The following is a 13,571-nucleotide window of genomic DNA, read 5'->3' on the forward strand; positions in this document are numbered from 1 at the left end:
ATTTCTTTAGCAAATGTTTTACTTATTACGTATGTACATAAGTATACAGATCCTTTACTATGAGACTCAAAATTGAGCTCAGGTGCATCCTGTTTCCACTGATCATCCTTGAGATGTTTCTACAACTTTATTGGAGTCCACCTGTAGTAAATTCAATTGATTGGACATGATTTGGAAAGGCAGACACCTGTCTATATAAGGTCCCACAGTTGACAGTTCATGTCAGAGCAAAAACAAAGCCATGAGGTCGAAGGAATTGTCCGTAGAGCTCCAAGACAGGATTGTGTCGAGGCACAGATCTGGGGAAGGGTACCAAAAAAAATCTGCAGCATTGACGGTCCCCAAGAACACAATGGCCTCCATCATTCTTAAATGTAAAAAGTTTGGAACCACCAAGACTCTTCCTAGAGCTGGCCGCCCGGCCAAACTGAGCAATCGGGGGAGAAGGCCCTTGGTCAGGGAGATGCGATGACCCTCAACACAGGGGCACCTCAGGGGTGTGTGCTTAGTCCCCTCCTGTACTCCCTGTTCACCCACCACTGCATGGCCGCGCAAGACTCCAACACTATCATTATGTTTGCTGATGACACAACAGTGCTAGGCCGGATAACCAACGACAAATGAGAGCCTATATGGAGGAGGTCAGAGACCTGACAGTGTCGTGCCAGGACAACAACCTCTCACTCAACGTCAGCAAGACAAAGGACCTGGTTGTGGACTACAGGAAATGGAGGGCTGAGCACGCCCCCATTCACATCGATGAGGCTGTAGTGGAGAGGGTCGAGAGCTTCAAGCTCCTCTAGTTCCACATCACTAAGGATCTAGAATGGTCCACAACACACACCAACACAGTAAAGAAGAGGACATGACAATGCCTCTTCCCCCTCAGGAAGCTGAAAAGATTTGGCATGGGCCCTCTGATCCTCAAAAAGTTCTAATGCTGCGCCATGGAGCATATTGACTGGCTGCATCACCGCTTGGTATGGCAACAACTTGGCATCCGACTGCAAGGCGCTACAGAGGATACTGCGTACGGTCTAGTACATCACTAGGGTCGAGTTCCCTGCCATCCAGGACCTCTATACCAGGCGATGTCAGAAGGCCCTATACATTTTCAAAGACTCCAGCCATCCAAATCATAGACTATTCTTTCTGCTATCGCACGGCAAGTGGTACCGATGCAAGTCTGGAAACCGACAGGACCCTGAACATCTTCTACTCCCCAAGTCATAATACTGCTAAATAGTTAGTTTAGTAAAAGTTAAATAGTTAACCAAATAGCTTCCCTCATTATCGGCATTGACCCTTTTTGCACTAACTTTTTCTACTCATAACATACGCTGCTGCTACTGTTTATTATGTATCCTGCTGCCAAGTAACTTTATTCAGCATCGACTCGGTACTGGTACCCTGCGTATATAACCAAGTTATCGTTACTCACTGTGTATTTATTATTACTTTTATTGTTACGTGTTATTTTCTCTCTCTGCATTGTTGGGAAGGGCCCGTAGGTAAGCATTTCATTGTTAGTCTACACCTGTTGTTTATGAAGCATGTGACGAATAACATTTGATTTGATATACAGTGGATCAATAGGAAGATAACAGGTGGAATGCTGAATGTGAGAGAGAAGATGGATTGAGTTATATTATTAAACTTGAGCAAAATAACCTGCATTTATATTATTTCTCGAGTTACAGAAGATATGGTACAATTCTCTTCATTACAGTAGAGCATCAACCTATCCATCACCATCATCTGTAGTTACTGAAAATATACAATCATCTTAAATTGTATTTCCAGTATACAGTCAACAAGAAAAACAAGTTACAACCCGCCCTCTATAGCTCAGTCCAGAAACAACCCTTTGCCTCTTTATCTTATGTTTTTGTAGCTCTGAAGGAGATATTAGAGGTGTAAGCGATATGACAAAGCTCTCCTAAGTTCATCGGAAGGCTTAGAGTAGCCATCCCCAAACATATTGCTTACACCTCTCTGGTCTTTTCAGAGCTGGTAACACCAAATCTGTATAGGGATATGGGATATTTTTGGACTGGGTACTTGTATTGAATCCTGTTGTTCAGAGTAAAAGGTATTGTGGGACATCATCGCCCTCTGTTGGACCATTGGAATACACACAACTGTTGAATAAACTACACTCTCAAACATTGCCTGCAGTTTTGGGCAACTCTGTCCATTACAGTTTTTCTCAAATGCTAAAACACAATATCTGAAACCTTGCTCCATTTCCTGAAAACATTAAACACAAAACCTCATCTTCAAGCACTATTTACATAACCTCTGAATCCTCTCGCAAAATGAAACATTCGCCTCAAAACAGTTTCACCTGTGTTCAAAATCAAACACTGCTCTCAAATCATAAACAAAGTGATAAAATGATATACACTCTCAAGCAGTCAGTAAACAATACACCGAAAAATAGAAAACACATTGTTCAAAACATACAATTCTCAGGGAGAAGTACATTTTTAATCTAAAAAAATATTCACATTTTCCGTCATTGTCTTTTGATGAACGAAAACATGTTCTAACATAGTAGCTCAAAATTGATCAGAAATTACTACTCTGCTTTGCTCTTTGCAATTTTGTTTTTTGTTCTTCCTCCTCCTTGTACCCCTATTTTTACAGTACTGTACCCTGCATCTCTCAAACTTGTCCTTTGTCTCTGTGATACTGTAATTCTTGTTCTTTGTTGATATGAACCTGCAACCAGTCAAAATCTATTGAGCAGTCAGTACTGTTAATAAATGGAAAGCACAATGTTCAGGGCCATACAATTTGTCCATTGTACAGTATACAGCCTACAATGCACTGTACTACAGTATACAATACTAAACGGGACAAAAATCAAAGGAGTAAACGTGATCAATGTGCTTCTTCTTGTCTTTGGGCTGGGTCAGGCCAGAGCACTTCGTCGACATCACAAGCAATATTGTCCCTCCTGAGGCAACGGGGGAAGAAGCCTCTTGTGTGCCGTATCCAGCCCTGACATGATTCCTCACCTATATTACCACAGGCTAAATCCATGGCTTGCAGCAGATTTACTCTGGTGTAGGGTTGTCTACACTTTCCATCTCCAAGAGGAGAAAAACTCCTCAATCGGATTCAGGAAAGGCGAGTATGGAGGGAGGTACAAGTTCATAAACTGCCCATTGATGTTAAACCATTCCCTTACCTGAGCAGCTCCGTGGAAACTGACATTGTCCCATACTATCACATAGGTGGGAATGGGATTCTAATTTAGCTCTTGACCCTGCTGCTCTTGAACCTGCCGCTCAAATAAAATATCTCTTAGATTGGCAATAAATGTTAGAAGGTGCTGGGTGTTATATGGCCCGAGTGTAACAAGGTGATGTAGAACACCATGGTTGCTGATAGCAGCACAGATTGTGACATTGCCACCTCGTTGACCAGGGACTTCAACAATGGCCCACTGTCCAATGATGTTTCGGCCTCTTCTTCTCCTCTTTGTTAGATTGAAGCCTGCTTCATCGACAAAGATGAACTCATGGGGTCTGTCCAAGGATTCCAAGTCAAATATTGTCTGTGTAGAAATACAATATACTGTATGTAGGATTTTGTAAGTCGTACAGAGACAGTGCTATACTGTAGAGTACAATTAGGCCTACTGTATGCACTTCTGATTCACATACATTGTATGTACTGAAGAGTAATGTCATTCACATAGTATGTGTTAGTACTGTAGACAATCTGGATTAAAGTAAATGTTTCTGAATGTACACTTACTTGCACATACTGAGCTCGCAGTTCTTTCACCCTTGGTGAGTTGCGCTCAAAAGGTACTCTGTATACTTGTTTCATTCGGATCCTGTCACGATGGAGGACACGGTCAATTGTGGAAATGCTCACACTATCGATTCCCTGGAAGTGTGTGTTGTCTTGTATCACTCGTTCCTGGATTTCTGAGTCGTATTGCATTATCTTGAAGGACCATGCCAACTATAACGGCCTCTTGCTCCCGAGTGAATATAGCTGTCCTTCCACCTGCATGTGGCAGCCTTGCAATTCTACAAAAAGTAGTTGTGCAGTTACCAAACATATTCATGCAGTACAATACATACAGTGAATAATTTTACAAATGTCTATTGAAACAGCTGCATATAGTGTAATACAGTAAATTTGCAATTACAAAAATACAGTAGTATACTGTACCTGTTCTCTTCTCTGAATGTCCTTACTATGGTGGACACAGAAAATCAGCTCAAATTGGGTTGCACTCTAAGTCCTGCTTCCCTCATTGTCAGTCCATGGACAAGAACATGGTCTATAACTGTTGCTCGAATTTCATCAGATATTTCTACTCTTTGTCTTCCTCTTCGTCCTCCTCTTCCTCTTTCTTGCCCTCCTCCTCCTCTTCCTCCTCGTCGCCCACCTTGCATACGCACTCGTCCTCTCGCATTGTTTCTTCTATCCATTCTCAGACTTTCTCCTTCCCACCAACAACCTGTTTGCTCTCTGAACTGGCTTATATTGGTTGTGTTGCATCATTTGAAACAGGTTAAATCAATTTTGAGTGGTTGTGTTCAATCAATGACATGTGTTCTCTATTTGTATTTGATTGTTGCCACTTGTGTTTACCAGTATGGATGACATGTGCATTAGAGTGCAGAATGTGTTTTGAGAATGAGAATGTGTTGAGAGTTTTGCCGAAAAGTCTAAGTGAGATCTGCAAATTGTGTTTTACCATGTGAAATGGTTTAAGGTATTGACAACAGACTGCATAATTAGCTAAATGAGTCCAGGCAACTGAGAACTTTGTTCAGCCAATGGGTTTTAGTGTTTTAGCAATTGAGAAAAACTGTAACTAAATCTAAATCCTTATACAATATTTCTGGATCATTTTCTAACTTTACTATGGTCTCACTGGAATTGATCCCCAACTCTGACAGCTACATTCTATCTCCTCCGTCTTTGCATGTCACAATGGTTTGGTATACTCCTACTGTATTTCTACATCAACCCAAACTAAAGACTTCTACTCATCTATCTAACTACAACCAACCCAGCCGTCTACGGCATAAACTATTAGCACCTCTACACATTCTCAGTAAACAGTGATAGCTCACCTGAAAGGCAATTGTATTGCTCTTTTTACATACCGTAATTTCCGGACTATTAAGCGCACCTGAATATAAGCCGCACCCACTGAATTAAAAAAATATATATTATTTTGAACATAAATAAGCCGCACATGTCTGTCTATAAGCCGCAGGTGCCTACCGGTACATTGAAACAAATGAACTTTACACAGGCTTTAACGAAACATGGCTTGTAACAAAAATAAATAGGCTTTAACGAAACACGTCTTGTAACAAAAATAAATAGGCTTTAACGAAACACGGCTTGTAACAAAAATAAATAGGCTTTAACGAAACACGTCTTGTAACAAAAATAAATAGGCTTTAACGAAACACGGCTTGTAACAAAAATAAATAGGCTTTAACGAAACACGTCTTGTAACAAAAATAAATAGGCTTTAACGAAACACGGCTTGTAATAAAAAAATTAGCAGTAAGCTTTAGTTGTCTTTTTGCACTGAGTCAATTCCTCACGCTGCTGTTTCCAACGTCTTATCATCGACTCATTAAGACCAAGCTCCCGTGCAGCAGCTCTATTTCCTTTTCCAACAGCCAGATCAATCGCCTTCAACTTGAAAGCTGCATCATATGCATTTCTCCATGTCTTTGCCATGATGAGGGTGACAAAATGTTTACTGTAATCTCAATGATGCGAAGTTTGAGAGCACTCGATTTAATCTAAACAGTAAACAAAAAAGTTGTTTGACCTTAACCCGTTCGGCAATTTCATTGGTCTAATGAAAGCTTCATGCCGCCAAAAAACTGAACACGTCACAGAATGTGTTTTTTTGGAAAAAAAATTGAAAGCGGGATAAATCCATATATTAGCCGCGTCATTGTTTAAGCCGCGATGTTCAAAGCGTGGGAAAAAAGTTACGGTTTATAGTCCGGAATTTACGGTAATAAATGTCTAATACGTGATGCATTTATCATAATTTGCATTCTAATAAAAACAATGAAAACACCTCGCAAACGGGACAAACCAAATGATTTCCATGCATCACCTAGATATATAGTATCTTCATTTGATTATATTCTCACAGCAGGAAAATAATTCTGCAGCAACAGGAAATGTGAATTATTGTGTGGATTATAATGAAAGGACATTTTTGTAGGGGTTGATACATTTTTTGTTTGGGCAAATCAAGTCTGACATTTTAAAGTGGAAATTATTCATTTTAGAAGCCTTTTTTAACCTTGAATACACTACAAGTTTGAATTTCCTGCCATCCAGGAAATTTCCTGCAACAACAAGGAAATAAAAAGTAAGATCCTACATCTATGCTAATATTTTATCACTAGGCCTAACCCAGAATGAAACAGAAATCTCTGGAGGGGGGGGGTGTAGCCATATGTGCAGTGCTTGACTTGGATTGGAGTACTCATGGACTGAAGTATTCATTTTCGGTTCCGGTACTGTTAATACTGGATGGCCTTTCTGTAGAATATTATAAAAAGTATATTGACATTCCTGAGTTTATAAGGAAGTGCATTGGAGATGTTGTACCCACTATGACTATTAAAACCTACCCTAACCAGAAACCGTGGATAGATGGCGACATTTGCGCAAAACTGAAAGCGCGAAACACTGCATTCAACCATGGAAAGATGACTGGGAATATGGCCAAATATAAACAGTTTAGTTATTCCCTCTGCAAGGCAATCAAACAAGCAAAATGTTGGTATAAAGACAAAGTGGAGTCGCAATTCAACGGCTCAGACACGAGACGTATGTGGTAGGGTCTACAGACAATTACGGACTACATAAAGAAAACCAGCCACGTCGTCCGTGACGTCTCGCTTCCAGACAAACTAAACACCTTCTTTGCATGCTTTGAGGGTAATACAGTGCCACCAACGCGGCCCGCTACCAAGGACTTTGCCCCCCCCTCCTTCTCCATGGCCAACGTGAGTAAGACATTTAAAAGTCTTAACCCTCGCAAGGCTGCCGGCCCAGACGGCATGCCTAGCCGCGTACTCAGAGCATGCACAGATCAGCTGGCTGGTGTGTTTACGGACATATTCAATCTCTCCCTATCCCAGTCTGCTGTCCCCACATGCTTTAAGATAACCACCATTGTTCCTGTACACAAGAAGGCAAAGATAACTGAACTAAATGACTATCGCCCCGTAGCACTCACTTCTGTCATCATTTGAGAGACTAATCACGTATCATTTCACCTGCCACCCTAGACCCACTTCAATTTGCATACCGCCCCAATAGGTCCCGCAGACAAAGCAATCGCCATCATACTGCACACTGCCCTATCCCATCTGGACAAGAGGAATATGTAAGAATGCTGTTCATCGACGACAGCTCAGCATTCAACACCATAGTACCCTCCAAGCTCATCATTAAGCTTCAGGCCCTGGGTCTCAACCCTGCCCTGTGCAATTGGGTCCTGGACTTTCTGGCGGGCCGCGCCCAGATGGTGAAGGTAGGAAACAACATCTCCACTTCACTGATCCTCAACACTGGGGCCCCACAAGGGTGCGTGCTCAGACCTCTCCTGTTCTCCCTGTTCACCCATGACCGTGTGGCCATGCACGCCTCCAACTCAATCATCAAGTTTGCAGATGACACAACAGTAGTGGGCTTGATTACCAACAACGACGAGACAGCCTACAGGGAGGAGGTGAGCGCACTCTGAGTGTGCTGTCAGGAAAGCAACCTCTCACTCAACGTCAACAAAATAAAGGAGATGATCGTGGGCTTCAGGAAACCACAGAGGGAGCACCCCACTATCCACATCAACAGGACACCAGTGGAGAAGGTGGAAAGTTTTAAGTTCCTCTGCGTACTGATCACAGACAATCTGAAATGGTCCACCCACACAGACAGTGTGTGGGTGGACCATTTTATGTAGGCGCAACAGCGCCACTTCAACCTCAGGAGGCTGAAGAAATGTGTCGTCACCTAAAACCCTCAAACTTTTACAGATGCACAATTGAGAGCATCCTGTCGGGCTGTATCACCGCCTGGTACGGCAGCTGCACCACCCACAACCACAAGGCTCTCCAAAGGGTGGTGCGGTCTGGACAACGCATCACCGGGGCAAACTACCTGCCCTCCAGGACACCTACAGCACCTGATGTCACAGGAAGGCCAAAAAGATCATCAAGGACAACAACCACCCAAGCCACTGCCTGTTCACCTTGCTACCATCCAGAAGGTGTGGTCAGTACAGGTGCATCAAAGCTGGGACTGAGAGACTGAAAAACAGCTTCTATCTCAAGGCCATCAGACTATTAAACAGCCACACTGACACAGAGAGGCTGCTACCTACATACAGACTCAAAATCATTGGCCACTTTAACAAATGGATCACTAGTCACTTTAATAATGGCACTTTAATAATGTTTACATATCTTGCATTACTCATCTCATATGTATATACTGTATTCTATTGCATCAGCCTGTGCCACTCAGTCATCGCTCATCCTGTCACGACTTCCGCCGAAGTCGGTTCCTCTCCTTGTTCGGGCAGCGTTCGGCGGTCGACGTCACCTGTCTTTTAGCCATCGCCGATCCACCTTTCATTTTCCATTTGTTTTGTCTTGTTTTCCCACACACCTGGTTTACATTTCCTTCATTACTTGTCGTGTATATAACCCTCTGTTCCCCCCATGTCTGTGTGTGAAATTGTTTATTGTCAGGTTGGCACGCTTCCGGCTGGTGTTGTTTTGTACCTGTGCTTTGTGGCAGCCGGTACTTTGTACTTGGTTGTGGTACTTTTGTAAGTCGCTCTGGATAAGAGCGTCTGCTAAATGACTTAAATGTAAATGTAATGTAAATGTACTTTGTGCTGCCTCACTTGTTCTTTGGGCATTTGTTTTTGTGACGCGATTGCGTTCTGTTCAAATGATTGCCTCAGTAAAGTGCTTTGTCCACTGATCTCTGCTCTCCTGCGCCTGACTTCCATGCACCAGCTACATCTACCACTTGACACATCCATATATTTAAATGTACATATTCTTATTCCATCCCTTTTACTTAGATGTGTGTGTATTAGGTAGTTCTTGTGGAATAGTTAGATTCCTTGTTATATATTACTGCACGGTCAGAACTAGAACCACAAGCATTTCGCTACACTCGCATTAACATCTGCTAACCATGTGTATGTGACCAATAACATTTTATTTTATTTGACAGTGGTTTACCAGGAGGCATTTAAAAATGGATCCCTTCCGAACACCTTTAATGAGGCTTTGATATCACTGATTCCTAAAAAGGATAGAGATACTACAGAACCTGGACATTTTAGAACTATCAGCCTCCTTAATGTGGATTGTAAGATTCTTACTAAGAGCCTTGCGATACGCTTAGAGAAGGAACTACCTAATATTATACATAGTGACCAAGTAGGATTTATTAAGAACAGGACCTCAACTGATAATATGAGGAGGCTCTTACATCAAATGTGGTTAAACCGCTACAGCTGCTGTCTCCTTAGATACTGAGAAGGCATTTGATAGGGTAGAGTGGGCTTTTTCCTTTAGAACCCTAGAAAAATTTGGTTTTGGCCCTGACTTTTGTATATGGATAGGGGTCCTCTATTCCAATCCTAAAGCAGCAGTACTTACGATGTCTACTTTTTTTTTTGTATTTCTAGAGGCAAAAGGCAGGGTGACTTGCTCTCCCCTCTCCTGTTTACCAAAGTTTTAGAGCCTCTTGCAACAATGATAAGGACAGATACAGAAATTAGGGGTGTACATGGAGGAAAAAACAGAAGCTGCTTATGTATGCAGATGATATTCCACTGCTGGTCTCTGATTCTCTTCAGTCTGTACCATGATTACTTACTTGTATTGAATCATATTCTAGTATGTCAGGTTACAAAATGCAATGGGTCGGAAGCAATGCCAAATAATGGCATATGTATTCTGGAAATGTTACCCCATTTAATGTCAAATGGGTTCCTACTGTGATGAAATATTTGGGTATTAAGTTGAACTCAAATTTGGAAGAAGCGATGGGACAACATTTTTAGCCACTACTAGTCAAGATTAAGACCAATTTAGAAAAATATCAAACTTTCTTTATGGGGAAAGATCAACATGATTAAAATGGTTGTGGTCCCACAATTTAAACATATCTCTGCAATGTTACCTATGAATATTCCAGACCGTTATTTTAAACAATATGACAAATTAACAAAAAACTTTGAGGGATAGGAGAAAAAACAGGATTAATATGAAGAAGATGTGCTTACCAAGGGATGTAGGAGGCTTGGCTTTACCAGATGTTAAATTGTAAAATGTATAATTTGAAATGGCTAAATTGGTGACGCGTTGGGGTAAAGGGGATGCTGGCTTGGATTGGATAACAATAGAACGGGAACCAAGTTATCCTTTCACCCCTGTTGATACTCTGTTACATAGTCTTTACAGGGGAGAGGTCTGTTGATACTCTGTTCCAGTCTTACAGGGGAGAGGTCTGTTGATACTCTGTCACAGTCTTACAGGGGAGAGGTCTGTTGATACTCTGTCCCAGTCTTACAGGGGAGAGGTCTGTTGATACTCTGTCACAGTCTTACAGGGGAGAGGTCTGTTGATACTCTGTCCCAGTCTTACAGGGGAGAGGTCTGTTGATACTCTGTCCCAGTCTTACAGGGGAGAGGTCTGTTGATACTCTGTCACAGTCTTACAGGGGAGAGGTCTGTTGATACTCTGTTACATAGTCTTACAGGGGAGAGGTCTGTTGATACTCTGTCCCAGTCTTACAGGGGAGAGGTCTGTTGATACTCTGTCACAGTCTTACAGGGGAGAGGTCTGTTGATACTCTGTCACACAGTCTTACAGGGGAGAGGTCTGTTGATACTCAGTCACACAGTCTTACAGGGGAGAGGTCTGTTGATACTCTGTCACACAGTCTTACAGGGGAGAGGTCTGTTGATACTCTGTCACAGTCTTACAGGGGAAACTGTTGTTACACTCAAAAGAGGTGTGGAGAACAGTACACAAGATATGTGGAATTTCACATCTAAAACAAGAATACTCATCATTGTGGCACAATCAGTAAGGGGTGCGTAAGGAAGGAAACTCCTGCACCTCAGATTCCTGGAGCGGGCCAGCCACCACCGGCCTGAGGAGAGACACATGGAACGAGGGGTTAATGCGGTAATCGGGGGGAAGCTAACCTATAACATACCTCGTTCACTCTCCTCAGGACTTTAAATGGCCCCACAAACCGCGGACCGAGCTTCCGACAGGGCAGGCTGAGGGGCACACCGGGGCCTCACTGCGGTGATGGTCTGCGCCAACTTTCTGGTGCAGCACGGTGCGCTGAAGATGGACACGGCGTCCCATGTTTCCTCAGCGCCGGAACCAGTCATCCACCGCAGGAGCCTCGGTCTGACTCGGATGCCAAGGAGCCAGAACTGGCTGATACCCCAATACACACTGGAAAGGAGAGAGGTTAGTGGAGGTGTGTCGGAGCGAGTTCTGGGCCATCTCTACCCAGGGCACGAACGCTGCCCACTCCCCCGGCCGGTCCTGGCAATAAGACCTCAGAAACCTACCCACATCCTGGTTAACTCTCTCCACCTGCCGTTACTCTCTGGGTGAAAACCTGAGGTAAGGCTGACCGAGACCCCCAGACGTTCCATGAACGCCCTCCAGACCCTCGACGTGAACTGGGGACCCCAATCAGACAACATATCCTCAGGCACCCCGTAGTACCGGAAGACATGAGTAAACAGGGCCTCCACAGTCTGTAGGGCCGTAGGGAGACCGGGCAAAGGGAGGAGACGACAGGAGTTAGAAAAACAATCCACAACGACCAGGATCGTGGTGTTACCCTGTGAAGATCGGTTATGAAATCCACCGACAGGTGCGACCACGGCCGCTGTGGAACGGGTAAGGGTTATAACTTACCTCTGGGCAGGTGCCTAGGAGCCTTACACTGGGCGCACACCCAGCAGGAGGAAACATAAACCCTCACATCCTTAGCCAAAGTGGGCCACCAGTACTTCCCACTAAGACAGCGCACCGTCCAACCGATCCCAGGATGACCAGAGGAGGGTGACGTGTGGGCCCAATAGATCAGCCGGTCACGGACTGCAGACGGAACGTACAGACGCCCAGCTGGACACTGAGGGGGAGTGGGCTCTGCACCTGACGCCCGCTCAATGTCCGCATCCAGCTCCCACACTACCGGCGCCACCAGGCAAGAGGCGGGGAGTGGGATCCATGTGCTGCTCCTGTGTCATACTGCCGGGACAGTGCGTCAACCTTAACGTTCTGGGAACCTGGTCTGTACGAAAGGGTGAAAACAAAACGGGTGAAAAACATGGCCCACCTTGCCTGGTGAGGGTTCAGTCTCCTCGCTGCCCGGATGTACTCCAGATTGCGGTGGTCAGTCCAGATGAGAAAAGGGTGTTTAGCCCCCTCAAGCCAATGTCTCCACGCCTTCAAGGCCTTGACGACAGCCAACAGCTCCCGGTCCCCCATGTCATAGCTTTGCTCCGCCGGGCTGAGCTTCTTCGAGAAGAAGTCACAGGGGCAGAGCTTCGGTGCAATACCCGAGCGCTGAGAGAGTACCGCTCCTATCCCAGCCTCGGACGCGTCCACCTCCACTATGAACGCCAAAGAGGGATCCGGATGGGCCAGCACGGGCGCCGAGGTAAACAGAGCCCTTAGTTGCCCAAAGCCCTGTCCGCCTCAGCCAACCACTGCAAACGCACCGGTCCCCCCGTCAGCAGTGAGGTAATGGGAGCCACTACCTGACCAAAACCCCGGATAAACCTCCGGTAGTAATTGGCAAACCCTAGAAACCGCTGCACCTCCTTGACCATGGTGGGAGTCGGCCAATTACGCACGGCTGAAATGCGGTCACTCTCCATCTCCACCCCTGAGGTGGAAATGCAGTACCCTAGGAAGGAGACGGACTGTTGGAAAGCTGTAACCTATAACAGGTCATGCTCCAACAGTCAACCAAGCACCCTGTACACCAGGGACACATGCTCGACGCATGTAGCGGAGAATATCAGAATGTCATCAATATACACCACTACACCCTGCCCATGCAGGTCCCTGAAAATCTCATCTGCAAAGGCTTGGAAGACTGATGGAGCCTTCATCAACCCGTACGGCATGACGAGGTACTCATAATGCCCTGAGGCAGTACTGAACGCCGTCTTCCACTCGTCTCCCTCCCGGATACGCACCAGGTTGTAAGCGCTCCTGAGATCTAGTTTGGTGAAGAAGCTCGCCCCGTGCATTGACTCAATCGCCGTGGCGATAAGAGGTGGTGGGTAACTGTACCTCACCATGATTTTATTGAGACCTCGATAATCAATGCACGGGCGCAGACCTCTATCCTTTTTCTTCACAAAAAAGAAACTCGAGGAGACGGGTGAAATGGAGGGCCGAATGTACCCCTGACGCAGGGATTCAGAGACATATGTCTCCATAGCCACCATCTCCGCTTGCGACAGGGGATACACGTGA

The sequence above is a fragment of the Salmo salar genome, chromosome ssa21, assembly GCF_905237065.1.
Source record: "Salmo salar chromosome ssa21, Ssal_v3.1, whole genome shotgun sequence".
NCBI lineage: Eukaryota > Metazoa > Chordata > Actinopteri > Salmoniformes > Salmonidae > Salmo > Salmo salar.